This window comes from Poromitra crassiceps, assembly GCF_964638095.1.
Source record: "Poromitra crassiceps genome assembly, chromosome: 4".
Lineage (NCBI taxonomy): Eukaryota > Metazoa > Chordata > Actinopteri > Beryciformes > Melamphaidae > Poromitra > Poromitra crassiceps.
In genome coordinates, this window is record NC_139626.1 from 51,919,643 (window position 1) to 51,940,070 (window position 20,428).

At 41.9% G+C, this 20,428-nt stretch overlaps 1 long non-coding RNA gene across 1 annotated transcript; it reads left to right on the forward strand.

The window, feature by feature from the left end:
• The first annotated feature begins 16,577 nt into the window (after positions 1 to 16,577).
• Positions 16,578 to 18,521, forward strand: LOC310774626. Its single transcript, XR_014552608.1, has 3 exons — positions 16,578 to 16,813; positions 17,631 to 17,706; positions 18,000 to 18,521. It is a non-coding gene; the product is annotated as an uncharacterized lncRNA (long non-coding RNA).
• Positions 18,522 to 20,428: the final 1,907 nt, after the last annotated feature.

Here is a 20,428-nt window from a genome sequence, read left to right on the forward strand (position 1 = left end):
GACACGAGCAGTTTAAAAGCTCGTTCTGGAGGCCCCTATTTAGATGCCAGAGGACCCCGGGCACCAGCAGCCCAACCGGGCCCAGTGGACCATCCTCGCCTGCAAGCATTTTCTGAGAGTGCCTGTCCATCTGGCATCAGGTTAGAGCAACATAGAAGCCCAGTATGAACTACAGACATGCATCTACAGCCACACTGTGACTCAGTATGAACTACAGACATGCATCTTCCTCTCCTCTACAGCCACACTGTGACTCAGTATGAACTACAGACATGTATCTTCCTCTCCTCTACAGCCACACTGTGACTCAGTATGAACTACAGACAACATGTATCTTCCCTCTCCTCTACAGCCACACTGTGACTCAGTATGAACTACAGACATGTATCTTCCTCTCCTCTACAGCCACACTATGACTCAGTATGAACTACAGACATGCATCTTCCTCTCCTCTACAGCCACACTGTGACTCAGTATGAACTACAGACAACATGTATCTTCCTCTCCTCTACAGCCACACTGTGACTCAGTATGAACTACAGACATGCATCTTCCTCTCCTCTACAGCCACACTGTGACTCAGTATAAACTACAGACATGTATCTTCCTCTCCTCTACAGCCACACTGTGACTCAGTATGAACTACAGACATGTATCTTCCTCTCCTCTACAGCCACACTGTGACTCAGTATGAACTACAGACATGCATCTTCCTCTCCTCTACAGCCACACTGTGACTCAGTATAAACTACAGACATGCATCTTCCTCTCCTCTACAGCCACACTGTGACTCAGTATAAACTACAGACATGCATCTTCCTCTCCTCTACAGCCACACTGTGATAGATTTCTCTCCCCAATCTATGGTATTTTGATCAAACATTTCTCCATAGGCCCAGGTTGGACTCAACAAGAGGCAGATACTTCAGCATGGCGGCCCTACATGCTGATATGAAAATATGCAATTACAGAGATGATCTTGTCATTTGTTAATTCAAATATATCTTTGATTCCTGAAGTACACTTGTAGGTCATCGGGTGAGCTGCAGAGAACCTTTAAACTTAAAGATAAACGTCTCTCCTTTTCTATTGGGAGACGTGCTGGCCTTGGGGATTAACCAGTAGAGGGTTTAGTGGAAATTGAACAATGTTTTGTGTGTGACAAGCTGTTGTTTTAAGCCTTGTTTAAGGAAGGTCTGGAGAACATTACACAGGGTCTCGGATGGCCGGGTGGATAAGCTGCACAAGGACGGTCATTTAGGATATGGTCGGGGCAGAGGTCACGGAGATCGGCTGACAAAAGGACATTCTTTTAATGTCTCTGCTCAGTCACTTAGTCACTTTGGGATAGGGACTGGAAAACAACACAGAGTTTATGGCTTTCTCTAAGACAAATGGCTGCAGAGCATCAACAGAGGAGGTGGGAGACACATTCCACAAAGCCCCCAGAGCATGAGGGGTTTCTGTGAGAAGCATCACAGTGTTGTATGTATATTGATGCATATTGTGTATATATATCTTACTGATTGACTGAGATGATTGGATATCTGATATGAAATAAAGTTTAAGAGCATACATTAGATGCGCTGATTTTTCCACAGAAAAGAGAAGATATGCTCAAGGACACAGCACCAATGAGAGGAGAGTCTGATGTTGTGTGTTGATTAACTTCAATTTGTCCCACTTGCTGCACGATAGGAGAGTGCTATAATATTTAGATAAATGATAGCCTATTGATATTATTGTAAGTAAATGGAAAATAAAGGTATAGTCGAATTAGTGGATAAGTCGTAATTGATAAGAGTTTCTCATCCGGGTTAAACAGGGTGAGTTTTTCTCTGTTTTGATTGAAGAATACGCTCTCATTCTGGTTACATCCTTATAGGGTGGTTACAGACCGAGAGACAGTAAGTCTGAACTGTAAGATGTTTAATCCAGTTCAGACTGGGATTAACCCATGATTTAGCTGAATTTGATCTTATCCAGAATATAGTTTAAGTTTATCAAGTCTAACAATAACCTTACATAATGTTCTAAACTAGGACTTTAATAGCAAAATAGCTAAATTAGCTGACCCAAATTATAAGAATCAAAATAGGAATTTAAAGTAAATATATTAACAGTTGCTTTGGTAGATAGGAACCAATAGATAACTATTTCAAGGAGAAGGTTAGTGTGTGACCTCCAGTGGAAGCCAGGTCACAGGATGTGGACAGAGAGGGGGAGAAAAACACGCCTGTCAAGTAGGAGACGACCAATACCAGCCCAAGCAGTGAAGGATGTCCCCAGATGGAGGAGGAAACCTGCGGGGAGAGACCAGCCCACAAGAAAATGCAGTTTAAAAGTCCACGCAAAATATTAGAAGGGGTCGGTTTGCAGGGGTCTTCTTTTGACCTGCTACATATTTTGCTGTGAGGGAGAGACCACTGGAAAATCCACCTCAGAGATCTCTGAATGGGTAATATAAATACTTGATCTGTCTTTGTACTGAATATGCTAAATCCTCTATATAAAATAATGTTCTAAATATCAGAATTGCTTGTTGTATTGATTTTTCATATATCTGGAATAATTGGACACTGGAAAGGTATTAACATATGTCACACCTTCTGATGAGAGTGGGCTGTTTTTAATTAGGTTGAACGAGGTACAGAGAAATCCTTTCCATCAAATGGCGACCCCGACGTGATTAGAATCCAGAGAAAAAAGCAAGCATTCTGATCAAGCATTTCAGGAAAACAGTGGCTTAACATCCCGGGAAAATATCAATAAAGGGTTTACGGATTACCTTTTTCATAAAAATATCTGCATTGGCTATTCTAAATTATTGTTACACTAACTGGATTCCACAAATGCTGTAATTTATCAATCAAATTTAGGAACCTGTACAAAGCTGGTCAGACACGTGTTTTGATATTTTGGAAAGATTTGTAAAGTGACCGAGCGCGTGTGAGGGTCGTAATTAACCCCAAGACCATTGCCCATGACCGAGCACGTGTGAGAGAAGTGATTAATCTCAAGACCATTGTCAGACCGAATGCATGTGAGGCGAATAGTACATTATTATTATGATAATACTAATTTTCCAAGACCATAGCAAAATGTGTTATTTATACAGAACCGGCGTGTTCTGGGGGAGTCCGTTTTGTACAGAGAGCATTAAGGCTCAGGTTTTTGCGTTTTATTGTAATATATTTCTGAAGGTTTTGCTATATTATGAATTGTGAAAAATCAGCTATAGAGAAGATCATAAAAGATTATTTATAATGGGGAAGAAATAACACAGAATTGTCTAATAATAGTAATATCGATATCCATATTTTGAGTTGAATTTTAGATTCTTCCAATTTATGTTGCTATGTAAATTAGACACAAAGGTTTATGCTATAAATTCAAACAACAAGGTGAATTTAATGCAAGATTAGGTCACGTTGGGTTAGTATTCCTTTGTATTTTTGTGTTATACTGCTTTATGATCCATAACTTTGCTGTAAGTTTGAGAAGAAGAGAATGAATGTAAATGATTTTTAAATTCACTGTGCAGGGACGCCTGTCACAGTGGAACGGTAATATGTAAGAGTATAGTATATAAATAGAATCAACAGTATTTTGACGCTTATGAAAAAACTGTTTGTGGAAAAATACACCACAAGTTGATGCGCGCAGCTTCTAACCAAGGGTCCGGGTGCAGGCAAATGGCCGCGGTGAGTGGGCTCTGGCGTCCATACAGGAGAAACCTGTGAGTCTGTCTGGCGGAGTTGGGCAGCAGAGCGGAGAATTGTAGATAGCCTATGAGTTATTTTGCCGTCAAATTGGCGTAAGGTCGCGCGACAGTTCAAAATAATAGCGTATGCTTTTAACGTTAGATTTATTTAGAAATATAAATGGATCTTTTAAGAGAGTGGTGGATTCGTTAGAGGGTAAAGATATGGAATGGGATTAATGGCCTATGGCCTATGGATTATGCGAATAGATATAATAGGCGTCACATAATATGTCCTCCCAACTAGTAGACATGATGTATGCGTGAGACGGGGTAGATTATATAAGCATGACCGGCTCTTTACGCATTCAAAGAAATATAGCTCAGTTGGTAAAGCGCTCGGGTTTGAACCTGTGAAGTGTGCGGTTCCATAGTAGCCTAATGGAACAATGTCTGTATGTAGTAAACGATTGACTGTTAAATCAAAACAGACATCGACAACCTTTATTTAGTTTTTGTCTGTCCGTCAGTCTGTCTGTCTGTCTGTTTGGTTGTCTTTTATCCGTGGGTCGCTCGTAGTGCAAACTTCCCATGTCGTTGGGCAGAGAGTGTGAGTGTGTGTGTGTTTGTGTGTGAGCCATGTTAGAGAAGGAAGCGGAGTTTCCGGCTGTTTCCAGCGGAGGGAGAGGATTGCTGACGCCGCGGAACCCCGAGAGACGGGTCCGGCTCGAGGGGGGCTAAGCAGCTGTACAACAGGTAGACGTGGTTTTCTTTCAGGGCTGGTACAGTACGGGCCAAGGAGGGTCTGACAGCGAGCAGAGCACCAGACGCGGCTTGTACCGGGCGGTGGCGAGTCAGCAGCTACCGGAATGGCCAGAAGGGTGTCGCGCGCTACTTTTGTCTGTTAAAATGAAGTTGGTAATGTACAGTTTGATCCAAGGGGGACAAACCCTTTCAGAGGAACTTGTAACACCAAACTGTCTGTTTTGCTGCAGCTCGCAGTGCTGTTTAGTCCAGGACCTTGCTTCCTGGATCTGTTGAGAGGTGGAGGGGGGCTGCTCCGTGAATCTCCAGTGGGGGAGCTCCGATCTGTTCAAGGTCTATATGATAAGTGAACTGGGCATGCGCGAGCACTGGGCGTGCCTAGAAAGCTCAGCATGTCCAAGAATGTTGTCCCTTGAGGAGTGTCAAAGAGGTCAGCCCTTTCCTAAGGGTGGGGCTGCACGAGTGGGGTAGGCTCTTTGAGCAAGGCATTACATCAGGGCAGCGTTGCTTTGGCTGATTATGTAGGCTATAAGTTCCATGTTTGAGTTGATTTGAGTGTGATAATTTGAGATAGATAGGATTTTATGTTACTGCATGAGTGATGGGTAGATGCCGGTAGTAAAATTTGATGTTGTGAATGCATTTAGTGGTGTAAGGAGACAGATAGGATTTAAGTGGGTTGGTATGAGTGATGAAGTTTGTGTAATGTGGGATTTTATGTGGATTGGGAATACAATACTGATAGTATGGGGCGTGAACGTTCATTGTATCTATGGAGAATGAAAGCATTGATTATAATATTTAGATTGGCGAAATGGTGCTGTGTTTTGTCGGTGTGGCTGTGATATGGGAAGTGATGTCTGTTACTCGTTTGAGGTGTCAATTGATCTAATGATTATTGATAGTTGTTTGATTAATTTTGTTTGATTAATTTAGACCAAAGGGGGGTCCCCATACATTGTGGAATGCATGGTGAATGAATGCGTAGAATATAGAATGGACCCAGATGGAAGGTTAAATCTCAGCAAAAAACACACTGACTCAGATATAATAAATTATGAAAAATAAAATAGATTGGACTGGAAGTACAGAAGTGGGGAACACTGAATACTGCACATCATTATATAGTAATACGTACTGAATAGAAAGTTTGCAGTGACACATAAAATAACAATAGTTATATGATGAGTTTGTTTAGTTGACAACTTTGCATAAATGAAGGGTTTGTTGATTAACTTGAAAATTCTCTCTGTCGTCCCTATAGAAGAACTAGCTCAGACCCAGGTAAGATACACTATCATTTTTCCGTTTGAGAAAAGCTACACATAGTTAAATTTATACTTAAAGTACGCTGGAGAGGTTTTTAAAAGTATTTATAAATAAGTCAATGCCCTCTGAGGACAGACAGTCTTGAGTTTGCGTTTGGAGTATTGTGAACAATGTTGGCCCTCACTGTGATACCTAGTGGGGTTATGCCATCCCCAAAATTACTCAAGTGAACTGCCAGGGGTCTAGCCCGCCCCTCCCCCACTCACAGCGCCTTCTGGGGTTACCCTCCGCCCCATTGTTTATTGCCACAAGTCTACAAGGTCAATACATTGTCACTCTGTAAGCTGTGAATGTTCACTCAGGAGTCATCTTGTTTATGAGGATTCATTGCAATCAAATTGTAAAGTAAACAATTGGATATGTACTCACAGAGTATCTCAAACATTATCTGCCATACGGGCGTACTTGTTGTACTAATAAAAATAGAAGAAATTATTTTGTCTAAAATACAGGCACATTGTGAAATCAAATGTTTGCAGCACAGGTCCAATCTTGAGTATGTGGGTTTCATTTTTGCATAGTGGGATCTAAGCAAATCATCATGCATTCATTTGGTTACAAATGGAATCAAGGGGGTATGGGTGCAAATTGGGACAAGGGGGCAACCAAAATATGACGAATTTGGAAATGTATACATGCACTAATGGGGTTAAGTTGTGTTTGTGCTGAGGTTTAATGTTGTCTAAGTGGGTTCCAGGAAAGATATGGGAACAGTTATGCTACTAAATGAACTGAATGTTGTCGTTAGGGGGGTTTCAACTGGGGGTTATGTTAGATTCAATAAGGAGCAAAGATGAAGAGCCAAGTTGAAGAATATGTTTAAGATAACTCAAATCACAGTGCTATAATATGCTATGTTTCAGGAGAAGTAATTGGACCGTCCGGTGCCGCATTGGGACGAAATAATGGAGTAAAGTTCACACCTATAGAATAGGTGTGAAAGGGGGATTGATAGATTTCTCTCCCCAATCTATGGTATTTTGATCAAACATTTCTCCATAGGCCCAGGTTGGACTCAACAAGAGGCAGATACTTCAGCATGGCGGCCCTACATGCTGATATGAAAATATGCAATTACAGAGATGATCTTGTCATTTGTTAATTCAAATATATCTTTGATTCCTGAAGTACACTTGTAGGTCATCGGGTGAGCTGCAGAGAACCTTTAAACTTAAAGATAAACGTCTCTCCTTTTCTATTGGGAGACGTGCTGGCCTTGGGGATTAACCAGTAGAGGGTTTAGTGGAAATTGAACAATGTTTTGTGTGTGACAAGCTGTTGTTTTAAGCCTTGTTTAAGGAAGGTCTGGAGAACATTACACAGGGTCTCGGATGGCCGGGTGGATAAGCTGCACAAGGACGGTCATTTAGGATATGGTCGGGGCAGAGGTCACGGAGATCGGCTGACAAAAGGACATTCTTTTAATGTCTCTGCTCAGTCACTTAGTCACTTTGGGATAGGGACTGGAAAACAACACAGAGTTTATGGCTTTCTCTAAGACAAATGGCTGCAGAGCATCAACAGAGGAGGTGGGAGACACATTCCACAAAGCCCCCAGAGCATGAGGGGTTTCTGTGAGAAGCATCACAGTGTTGTATGTATATTGATGCATATTGTGTATATATATCTTACTGATTGACTGAGATGATTGGATATCTGATATGAAATAAAGTTTAAGAGCATACATTAGATGCGCTGATTTTTCCACAGAAAAGAGAAGATATGCTCAAGGACACAGCACCAATGAGAGGAGAGTCTGATGTTGTGTGTTGATTAACTTCAATTTGTCCCACTTGCTGCACGATAGGAGAGTGCTATAATATTTAGATAAATGATAGCCTATTGATATTATTGTAAGTAAATGGAAAATAAAGGTATAGTCGAATTAGTGGATAAGTCGTAATTGATAAGAGTTTCTCATCCGGGTTAAACAGGGTGAGTTTTTCTCTGTTTTGATTGAAGAATACGCTCTCATTCTGGTTACATCCTTATAGGGTGGTTACAGACCGAGAGACAGTAAGTCTGAACTGTAAGATGTTTAATCCAGTTCAGACTGGGATTAACCCATGATTTAGCTGAATTTGATCTTATCCAGAATATAGTTTAAGTTTATCAAGTCTAACAATAACCTTACATAATGTTCTAAACTAGGACTTTAATAGCAAAATAGCTAAATTAGCTGACCCAAATTATAAGAATCAAAATAGGAATTTAAAGTAAATATATTAACAGTTGCTTTGGTAGATAGGAACCAATAGATAACTATTTCAAGGAGAAGGTTAGTGTGTGACCTCCAGTGGAAGCCAGGTCACAGGATGTGGACAGAGAGGGGGAGAAAAACACGCCTGTCAAGTAGGAGACGACCAATACCAGCCCAAGCAGTGAAGGATGTCCCCAGATGGAGGAGGAAACCTGCGGGGAGAGACCAGCCCACAAGAAAATGCAGTTTAAAAGTCCACGCAAAATATTAGAAGGGGTCGGTTTGCAGGGGTCTTCTTTTGACCTGCTACATATTTTGCTGTGAGGGAGAGACCACTGGAAAATCCACCTCAGAGATCTCTGAATGGGTAATATAAATACTTGATCTGTCTTTGTACTGAATATGCTAAATCCTCTATATAAAATAATGTTCTAAATATCAGAATTGCTTGTTGTATTGATTTTTCATATATCTGGAATAATTGGACACTGGAAAGGTATTAACATATGTCACACCTTCTGATGAGAGTGGGCTGTTTTTAATTAGGTTGAACGAGGTACAGAGAAATCCTTTCCATCAACTGTGACTCAGTATGAACTACAGACAACATGTATCTTCCTCTCCTCTACAGCCACACTGTGACTCAGTATGAACTACAGACAACATGTATCTTCCCTCTCCTCTACAGCCACACTGTGACTCAGTATGAACTACAGACATGTATCTTCCTCTCCTCTACAGCCACACTGTGACTCAGTATGAACTACAGACATGCATCTTCCTCTCCTCTACAGCCACACTGTGACTCAGTATAAACTACAGACATGCATCTTCCTCTCCTCTACAGCCACACTGTGACTCAGTATAAACTACAGACATGTATCTTCCTCTCCTCTACAGCCACACTGTGACTCAGTATGAACTACAGACAACATGCATCTTCCTCTCCTCTACAGCCACACTGTGACTCAGTATGAACTACAGACAACATGTATCTTCCTCTCCTCTACAGCCACACTGTGACTCAGTATGAACTACAGACATGTATCTTCCTCTCCTCTACAGCCACACTGTGACTCAGTATGAACTACAGACAACATGTATCTTCCTCTCCTCTACAGCCACACTGTGACTCAGTATGAACTACAGACAACATGCATCTTCCTCTCCTCTACAGCCACACTGTGACTCAGTATGAACTACAGACAACATGCATCTTCCTCTCCTCTACAGCCACACTGTGACTCAGTATGAACTACAGACAACATGTATCTTCCTCTCCTCTACAGCCACACTGTGACTCAGTATAAACTACAGACAACATGCATCTTCCTCTCCTCTACAGCCACACTGTGACTCAGTATGAACTACAGACAACATGTATCTTCCTCTCCTCTACAGCCACACTGTGACTCAGTATAAACTACAGACATGCATCTTCCTCTCCTCTACAGCCACACTGTGACTCAGTATGAACTACAGACAACATGTATCTTCCTCTCCTCTACAGCCACACTGTGACTCAGTATGAACTACAGACAACATGCATCTTCCTCTCCTCTACAGCCACACTGTGACTCAGTATGAACTACAGACAACATGCATCTTCCTCTCCTCTACAGCCACACTGTGACTCAGTATGAACTACAGACAACATGCATCTTCCTCTCCTCTACAGCCACACTGTGACTCAGTATGAACTACAGACAACATGCATCTTCCTCTCCTCTACAGCCACACTGTGACTCAGTATGAACTACAGACAACATGCATCTTCCTCTCCTCTACAGCCACACTGTGACTCAGGGAAGAAAAGCACACGGTTATGCAGTGACTTCACTCAAACTGCTGTGAGTTGATGTGGGATGAATGTGGTTCTGGCTCCATATCCGTCCCTATTTTTAGTGCTGCTGCTCAAACTATTGTTTTATGGATATTTAATTATGAAGCTTAACCTTGCGAGGGAGCTGGATTCACGCCAGATCATAGGATCACCATCACACCACAAGTGGTCCATCTTGCCACACGCCAATCTATTGGTTTAAATCTGAACCAGCATTGGTTCACACCAATCAGCGTCCTTTGAGGCAGCTACGGGGGCGGGCTTTAGGTGTGACGTCGCCAGCGAGAAGAAGCGAGCCTGTGGTGATAGACGTGATAGACAGATGCTTCATCCAATCACCTGCCAAGTTGCTTTTTTGGAAAGTGCCTGCCCCTTTCAAAGGTTGGCCGAGCACGTTCAGTGACATCTGAAACATGACGGGTCTGGTTTTGACCCAACTTTGGAAAGATAATGTTTGCACTGTTTTCCACCAGTACCCTACCTATAAATTGATAAATCGTGAAACGTCACCAGTATTTCATTTACAATAAGTTAACACAATTAGGGAATGTAGAATATCAATCTGACAATAAAGATATATCACATGTTAACAAGATAATAACAATAAAGATATTCTCAGATTTGGGTCGGCGAGACAAAGTCTCATCAACTGGGGGTCCGTAACCCTAATGTGGACTAAAGTAGGGCTCTCTAATGTGGACTAAAGTAGGGCTCTAATGTGGACTAAAGTAGGGCTCTAATGTGGACTAAAGTAGGGCTCTAATGTGGACTAAAGTAGGGATCGGTGATATGAAAAAGGTTGAGAATCACTGCTATAAAGCAAGGAATTGTCAACTGTCTGTGACTGTCCTTCACATATCTCCAGAACCGTTGGCCCAATCTACTTCACACTTGGCGGGTGTGTTGCTGGGGACTCAATGGGGGGATGTGCAGCGTGTGATTTGGTGCTATTATTTGCACATAATCTGTGCTCTGTGCAGCAGCCCGTTCACCCCGCTGCTGCACAGAACTCTGTTTGCTTGTTTATTCAACGTGTCGCATGTCAACTCAAAATTGCACCAAATCTGACACTGCAATCCCCAGCAATACACACCCACCAGGATGAACGGTTCTGGAGATATGCGAAGGACACACACACACACACACACGCACACACACACACACACACACACACACACACACACACACACACACACACACACACACACACACATTCTCACACACTCACAGACAGACAGCGATTCCTTGATAGATGGTGATGACATTGATTGGCCTGAAGGTGTCACTGTAAGTAAGGGTAAACATTTCCAACCGAATATCTCTGGTTGCAGTTTTGATCAAACTTGAAAAAATGTTGCATTTTTCCACTGATGGGGCCGGTTGCACAAAGCACCTTAAGTTAAGATTTTCCTTAGAGTCAGAGTTAAGGTGTCCATAAAATAGAATCGGCTGCACAAAACACCCTTAAATCTTGTGCTTATGCGAAGTGAACCGGAGGCGAATGCAATAGCACGGAGACTCAAACAAATCTTGTCTGAGATGACAAGGTTGAGAGGAGGACCACAAGCCGCACAATGCCGGGTGTCGATGATTTGATTTGGCAATTCTGGGGACTGGCTTTGGCATTGGCCAATCACGGCGTGTTCCACCACCAAATCGAGTGGGATTCAGCGTGTTGTCGTGCTACGCGAGCAGTCTGCTGCTTCGTGCGGAGCGAGCGGACAATCCGATGCATGGGTGCTGCCCGCCCGCCTGGAATCTCCGAGGGGCGACCCCTGACAACCGCAGGCTCTCAAGCCTTTATCGCTATTGCTGTAAATACGATATTCCTGGAATGTGCGTTTTAACGAGCCAGTTACATTTCTTTGCATACTTAGACATTACCGTTTTGGTTTTTTGTTCATGTTTCATACAATTGGCCAAGGTAGTAGTTAGTTTATGGGATAGGAATTCTTCCAGATGACGGGCACTAGGCGCCATTTTCTCTTTCTTTTGGAAGAGAAAGTTATCCTGAAATGAAGATTTGATTGACAGCTGCCATGTCGTGATATGATTGGTTGAAATAGGGTAGAAATTTGATAGTACTGGGTGACGTCAGCAAACTGTAAATTACTGTTATCAATGAAATCTTGAAAAATGAACTTTTGATGTGAAAAAGTGTGAAAAACTAAAGAAATCAGATTTTTGTGATTTTTTTTTAAATAGGTGCACTGCATACCCAGGTATTTGAACTAAAAGAAAAGAAAGGTCATTTTTGGGTTCAGCTCGACTTTAAGGAGAAGATTTAAGGGTGTTTTGTGCAACCTATTTTATTCATGGACACCTTAAATCGGACTCTAAGGAAAATCTTAACTTAAGGTGCAATAACATTAACGTGTGCCCTGGCACTGGAACACATAGGCTAGATGAAATGGAACCATCATTAATCGTATTGGTTACACCTGCTTTACTTCATACTTTCCCACCTCAAAACGGCTTATCTGAAAAGGGTCTAGGTAAAAAATGACAAACATAGGCTAACTCAAAGATAATCTCAGAGATGATGGCATTGTGCCATAGCCTATTGTATGGCAAAAAAAACATGAGAATAGTAAATATCTAGCTAGCCTATTGCTAACTACCTAAACTACATGACCTCAAGTAGTTCTGACTGCAAATAGTAAATACATGTATTAAACTACTACTGCAAATTGTAGTTAAACTAGTAAGTGAACTAGGCTACATGTAGTTAAACTACTCCCCAACATTGGTTTCACGTTCAACTGACATGAAGACAGATTTTTGATTTTTGGGTGAACTATTCCTTTATTTGCCATCGACGGACTTTCCCCAAATGCAGCGTTCTCTCTCTCTCTCTCTCTCTCTCTCTCTCTCTCTCTCTCTCTCTATCTGTCTCTCTCTCTTTCTCTCTCCCGTTCTCTCTCTCTCTCTTCTCTCTCTCTCCTCTCTCTCTCTCTCTCTCTCTCTTTCTCTCTCTCTTTCTCTCTCCCGTCTCTCTCTCTCTCTCTCTCTCTCTCTCTCTCTTTCTCTCTCTCTTTCTCTCTCCCGTTCTCTCTCTCTCTCTCTCTCTCTCTCTCTCTCTCTCTCTCTCTCTCTCTCTCCCGCTGGGTCTTACCTGGCTGTCGGGTGGTCCGCTGCAGCACCTAGCCGCCCGGGGCTGCTCCTGTCCGGGCCTGGACCTGCTCACCTGTCGGTCGGTCTTGGCGGTACTGGGAGGACTGGCCGGCACCGGGAGCACGAGGAACAGCACCGTATCCGCCTGCTGCACCGGAGGGGACGGCAGCTCCATGTTCACATGCAGGACATCCCGTTAACCGGCTGAATGACGTCACGGTAGTCGCTGTGCTGGAGGAGGTCTGTGTGACGGTGATGAAGGAAGACCACACACACACACACTGCTGCTGCTGTGAAGTGACCGCTCTGCTCCGCCTCGCGCTGCTTTATGACAGGACGACAGGCTCGCTCGCTCGCTCTCCCTCCCTCCCTCTCTCTCTCTCTCTCTCTCTCTCTCTGATGGACTTTCTCTCTCTCTCACTCACTCTCTCTGAAGGTCTCTCTTTCTCTCTCCTTCCTCTCTTTCTCTCTCGCTCTCTCTAATGACCTCTCCTCCCTCTTTCTCTCCAAAGGTATCTCTCTCCTTCATTCACTCACTAGCCTCGCCCCCTCTCTCTCTCTCTCTCTCTCTCTCTCTCTCTCTCTCTCTCTCTCTCTCTCTCTCTCTCTCTCTCTCTCTCTCTCTCTCTCTCTCTCTCTCTCTCTCTCTCTCTCTCTCTCTCTCTCTCTCTCTCTCTCTCTCTCTCTCTCTCAGTTCCAGAGCCGTATAATAGAAGAGTTCCGACATCTCCATTCACTCCAATGGACCAGTTTTTTTCCAGGAAGTAGAAAGTGGAACTCTTCAGTAAAAAAAGCAGCACTGTCGAGTTGCATCAAAATAGACAGTGTTGTACTTTGAAAGGGTTTTTCATCCCTTGAAATTAATCAAATTGTACATTATCGGCTTTATTTTAGCATCCAAAAGTAGCGCGAGACCCATTCCTGGCTGTTCATTGGCTAATGATTCTTGCATTTTGGTCCTCCGCTGACGCCACTCTCATACTAGAGGACACTACCCCAGCTAGCAATCTGCCGCTGCCGCTAGTGGCCCGTGGTCGCATTTTGAGCGGCCGGGCGCCGGTGGCATTCCTTCAGCGGCCATCCGGCGGCCCACTGGAGGATGCCTCTACCTTCACTCTGGCGGAATGCCGCTGGAGGGCTAGCAGCGGCAGGCCGTCGGCAAGCCACCAAGAATTTTCCCTCTCTAAGTACCACATCAGCGCTGGAGGGGCGCTGGTGTCTGGCCGTCGGCAGATAGGCCAAGATACTCCATCCATTAAACTGCATTCATAAGCATTATGAAACTATAGCTCTAATTTGAAACGATGGGCTAAGTTCTGTTCTCTTTTGTTTGAAAGAGACTATTTAATGGATTTCTGTTTTTATTAGGCTACACAAAGGCAAAAATACCTTCACAGCATTCGAAAATGAACTTAGCAAGATTTTCCAAAGCTCTATAGGCCTATGGATGAAAAACACAAATGCCCAAAAATTATACATTGTATTTGAGAAGTTTATTGTAGCCTATTTAATTTCTGTAGTAATTGTTTTGTCCGTGCAGCATTTACTTTTTATTTATGTTGTTCTCTCAAATTTTTGGGTTAGTCTTTGAATTAAAAAACATAGTGGACAAACATTTCTAATCACCTGTGTTGGAATGTTCTTTGAATACCAGAAATCAAAATCAATAGCTTATAAATTCACTTTATTGAATTGTTCACAGCCTGAGTCGTAAACCAGAGCAAATTAAAATACAACCGGATGGATGTTGGACTTTGAATGGTTTTGAATGACCAAGCAAAGTGGTCTATAGCTTATGTGCTTGATAGTGCATCCATGGCCTAGCCACTTGACTTGATGTCTAGTGCAGTGGTTCTCAAACTTTAAACTGACACAAATTAGACAACGGAGCCTCATTTGATAATATTTTGTCCCAACTGATATGATTTTTAGCTTTTGTGACTACCCTCCCATGTGTGGTCGTCACAATGTTTTATAATATAAAGTGTATGAAACCCATGACCAAAATACTCATGCATTCTGTCATTGTGTTACTTATCTTTGGAATTCTTCTGAAAATGAATTACTTTTTTTGCTGGGTATACCCCTGGAAGCCCCTCAAGGACCCCTGGGGGTACCTGGACCCCACTTTGAGAACCTCTGTAGATTTTTTTTAATCAAAAAGCTCATTTCTGGCAGTTTGTAAGTAAATAAATAAATAAATAAAATTACTGTAATAAAAAAAAAAATCCATTGTTCTCAGGTGGGACAAGGCCCAAAATGATCACTGTAAGCAGAGTATTGATCACTATAAGCAAATTATTCATAACAGCATGGAATAATTCAGGACCAAGGTTTTTGATCAATATAAGCAGTTGATCACTATATGTATATATATATATATACACACACAGATCCTTTCCCAAAAATTTGAATATCATGGAAAGTTTTCTTCCATAATTCCTTTCAAAAAGTGAAACTTTCATAGATTATAGATTCATTACACACAAAGTGAAATATTTCTAGCCTTTATTTGTTTCATTTTTCATAATTTTGGCCTACAGCTCCGGAAGACCCCCAATACAGTATTTCAAGAAAGTATTATAGTGTGAAGAAAATCAGCAGTTACTTCTCAGTTATGACTGACTCCAGCCTCAGTCCACTCCCTCTGAATCTCTGCCAAATTTTTTGAATCGTCTTTGCTTGACAATCCGCTGAAGTCCACGGTTATCCATGTTATTTCCATGATATTCAATTTTTTTAAAGGATCTGTATGTGTGTGTGTGTGTGTGTGTGTGTGTGTGTGTGTGTGTGTGTGTGTGTGTGTGTGTGTGTGTGTACACAAAGGGGAAAAAATCATTTTAGGAGTAGAATGTGAATCTGTATGAATTTTGCAATACAGATGTGGAGACAAAAGATCACTTTTTTCCCCTGCAAAATTACTTATAATTGGCCTAATTTTAATTTATGGATAATCTAGCATTGATGCATTTCTACTTGAACATGTCAAATTTGGAATGTTTATAGAAGATAGCAACATATTTTTGGCAAAATATTGTATAGGCCTACACAAAATTTAAGGCACAACAGGGCTGTGTCTACCCAGTTGTAGCCTAATTTAACCTCTGGAACAATTGTTTTGTCCCTGGAATATAAATAAATAAATAAATAAATAAATAAAATAAATAAATAAATAAATAAAGTGCAAATAATAATAGGTAGATGTCCAAGAAGAATAAACGTGGGTCATTTATTCACTGGGTATGCAGTGTTATATTTTTCAGCCAGATGCAGGATGATGGCTCTCTCTCTCTCTCTCTCTCTCTCTCTCTCTCTCTCTCTCTCTCTCTCTCTCTCTCTCTCTCTCTCTCTACTTTATTACACTGGTCAGGTCTGCACTGCAGTCTATATATCCCCCCCCCCATGTCTCATCTGTATCCATTTGTCTGATGTTGTTTTTGTGTGTGTAATGTTAACAGTTTGAAATAAAGATTATTGGGAGGGAGGGGGGGGGGGGTTGAGAGTGACGATGGGAAGTGAAGAATTTTGGCACTTTTGCGTTGCCGTAGTGTGACGTTGTGTCTGCGTCCAGGCCATTGAGGCTACGTGTGTCCTGGCGCCATTTTATGAATGGGATTTCAGGAAGCAAACATGCGCCGAGTACTGATAGCAACAATCTTTGAAAAAGTCGTTTTAAACCATGACTTGTCTTCACCTATCTACAAAACACAGGACTGATTATAAAAGCGATATACGGACAATAACAGACCGGTTGGTGGCGATCATCCGCTGCCTTCTTGCAACTTCATCACAAGAAAAACAAGACGTGCACGACAACAAAGAACACTGAAAACTTCGGGGCTCTTTGAAAAGCAGATCGGTAAGAATATTTAACGCTATATTTGTAAATCCTATTGTGCTCTGCTGCGATCTTACCATTAGCCATTTCGCTGGTTAGGCAGATAACAACAAGTTAGATGGCTAATAGTTAAATGTCGTTGTGTAGTCAGCTTTTTGTGTTACACATAGGCCTACAAGTAGCAGAGGCTAGCGTTAGCCACTCTACCCAGTGAAGAAATGCATGGGCCATCTTCATCTTGTTAAAAACCTTCCACGTTTCTTGGAGTAAAACGTAAAAAGGCATCGGTTGCAAACATCTATTTTGTGCTCATTCTGGATATATCAATACACCATTTAACGGTGTTATTCGGCCGTTTAACGTTAACGTACATAATTCCGTTTGCTTTCGCGGCTATAAACAGACAATTGATTAAACTAACGTTACAGAGTACAGCCCATTGTTAGTGTGTTGCTGCTCACGTTAATTTACTGCGTGCATATTCTTCTGTTTGCGTGCACGGCCATGTAAGATGAGATCAAAACTAACGTTACAGACCGTTACAGTCTGTGACTGTTAGTCTGTAAATCGTTTGTATTATTTATTTCCTTTTACCCCCACACTGATGCAAGCTCTATTTTGGACCAAACAGGCTTGAGATGAGCCATATGAAGCTGCTAGAGTCCAGCAGCTGCATAAATACAAAAATGTGAAATTATTATCGCTTATCGGACAAGAGAAGCAGATATTTGTCTGTTATAGGTATCAGCTCAAAAATCCCTCCTAGCAGCATCATAAAAGGCATTCAAATAGCTATTTTATTTTTCTAATGTACTGTAGCTCCCTTTGTTTGTTTCAGGTTGGGCCAATGGACAGCTTTGTCAGAGACACATTGGCGGAGTGGCAACTTCAAGACCTCGTAGATAGTTTTAAAGGTAAGGTTTCTATTTTATTTTTTATAAATATTCTTATGGAAAATTATTATTTCTTTAGCCGTAGCTTGGCCTCGCCTGCCCTATTGGCACGCCCGTGTGTGTGTGTGTTGCTCTCACTAAATATTATTGCATCAGTGATGTCACAATGCCTCCATGTGTATGTGTGTGTGTGCCCCCCGCCCCCCTTTTTGTTTTAATACATATAAAATTGTACTTCAACAAACTGTAATGACTAGTCTTCATGTCCTCAATCTTTCTTGTTCACCTCTCGTCCATCTCTCTCCGCTGCATAGCTGGGTTTCGGAGGAGCCGGCCTTGTCCACCACGTGCAACGCCGTCAAAGAGAAAAAGACCTGTGACTCCCTCTGCCTGCAAGTGTTCTCGAGTCCAGGAGTCCAAGTCCAGGACTCGTGACTCGACTCGAGGCACTCGTGACTCGGACTTGGCTATCCGCCTCTTCAATGAGACCCGAAAGCCTCCACAAGCCCATGCCCCCCATGGACTTATCCCACAGACACTTGAAGACACTTGACATCTTTCATATGGACATTATTATCCCACGGCCATGGACACAACCATTACACATCACTTAAGGACTTACTGGGCATTTTATGGACTTATTACACGCCACGGACATTTACATGGACTCCACTATGTCACTTTCAAGGTCTGTTACTTTGCACTTTAATGCAAATTAATTTGAAAATTGCCTTTCTGTCTGCCTGATTTGTATTGCTGCGCTGCATACTGCACAAAGACAAATTCCTCATTTGTAACATGTTCATTATGGCTATTAAGTAAGCTTGAATCTTGAGACTATTGTTTATTTGGTAACACTTCATAATACTGTAACACAAAAAATGGGTAGTTACTGAGGAACGAGTAAGGAACGAACCATTAGTTCATGAATAGTTAATGATTAGTTAATGAGTAGTTGATAGGTAGTTCCTTAATGGTAGTTACTTAAGAACTGACCATTAGTTACCATGTTAACGAACCAGTAAGTAATGATTACTTCCCTAATTTTTTTTTTTTTTATATGTTTTCATTCACTAGTTCATTAATAGTTAATGGGTAGTTCCTTAAAGATCCTTAATGGTAGTTACTTAAGAACTGACCATTAGTTCCCATGGTAGTTACTAAAGAACTGACCATTAGTTACCATGTTAACGAACCAGTAAGTAATGATTACTTCCCTAAAAAATTTTTTTTTAATATTTCACTAGTTCATGAACAGGTAGTTCCTTAAGAACTGACTATTAGTTACCATGTTCGTGAGCATGACTCCACCAAATACTTACCAGTTGTTCATGAGTACTCATCGTTACTTCATGATTACCTTACCATTACTTACCATGTTAGTGCATCATTACTTCCTGCTTACTTTACCATTAGTTCCCATGTTTGTGCCCCCTCAAGTGAAGCAGTACATCTTACTGAGTAGTTACTAAGGAATACACCATTACTTCCTGCTTACTTTACCATTACTTAACATGTTTGTGCCCCCTCAAGTAAAGCAGTACATCTTCCTGAGTTGTTACTAAGGGATACACCATTACTTCCTGCTTACTTTACCATTAGTTCCCATGTTTGTGCCCCCTCAAGTGAAGCAGTACATCTTACTGAGTAGTTACTAAGGGATACACCATTACTTCCTGCTTACTTTACCATTAGTTCCCATGTTTGTGCCCCCTCAAGTGAAGCAGTACATCTTACTGAGTAGTTACTAAGGAATACACCATTACTTCCTGCTTACTTTACCATTAGTTCCCATGTTTGTGCCAAGGAATATACCATTACTTCCTGCTTACTTTACTAGTGAAGACGAATTTATTCAAGTATGCAAATTAAAAAAGTGTAGCTCCTCCCACTTTAGTAAAGTACCCTACCCCACTTAGGAGATCGAGGTACCCCACTAAAACCACGCCCCCGAGGCTCTACGACCTTCAGGGGCGGAGTTACCTTTTTTGGCTCCACCCACCCCGCCGGAAGCCAGGGAAAGGGGGCGGAGCCTATTTTTTCACATTCAAACTCCTTGGGGGCGTGGCTACAGTTCTAGCCTACTTTGGTTAGGCCACGCCCACCGGAAGTGCGATATGTAAACCCTACCAAAAAAAGTGTTTTTTTTACTAAGTGTTTGAGCCAAGAACTAGTGAAATATTAAAAAAAAAAATTTTTAGGGAAGTAATCATTACTTACTGGTTCGTTAACATGGTAACTAATGGTCAGTTCTTAAGTAACTACCATTAAGGAACTACCTATCAACTACTCATTAACTAATCATTAACTATTCATGAACTAATGGTTCGTTCCTTACTCGTTCCTCAGTAACTACCCATTTTACTACCCTAAAATTTTTTTTTTTTAATATTTCACTAGTTCTTGGCTCAAACACTTAGTAAAAAAAACACTTTTTTTGGTAGGGTTTACATATCGCACTTCCGGTGGGCGTGGCCTAACCAAAGTAGGCTATAACTGTAGCCACGCCCCCAAGGAGTTCGAATGTGAAAAAATAGGCTCCGCCCCCTTTCCCTGGCTTCCGGCGGGGGTGGGTGGAGCCAAAAAAGGTAACTCCGCCCCTGAAGGTCGTAGAGCCTCGGGGGCGTGGTTTTAGTGGGGTACCTCGATCTCCTAAGTGGGGTAGGGTACTTTACTAAAGTGGGAGGAGCTACACTTTTTTAATTTGCATACTTGAATAAATTCGTCTTCACTAGTAAAGTAA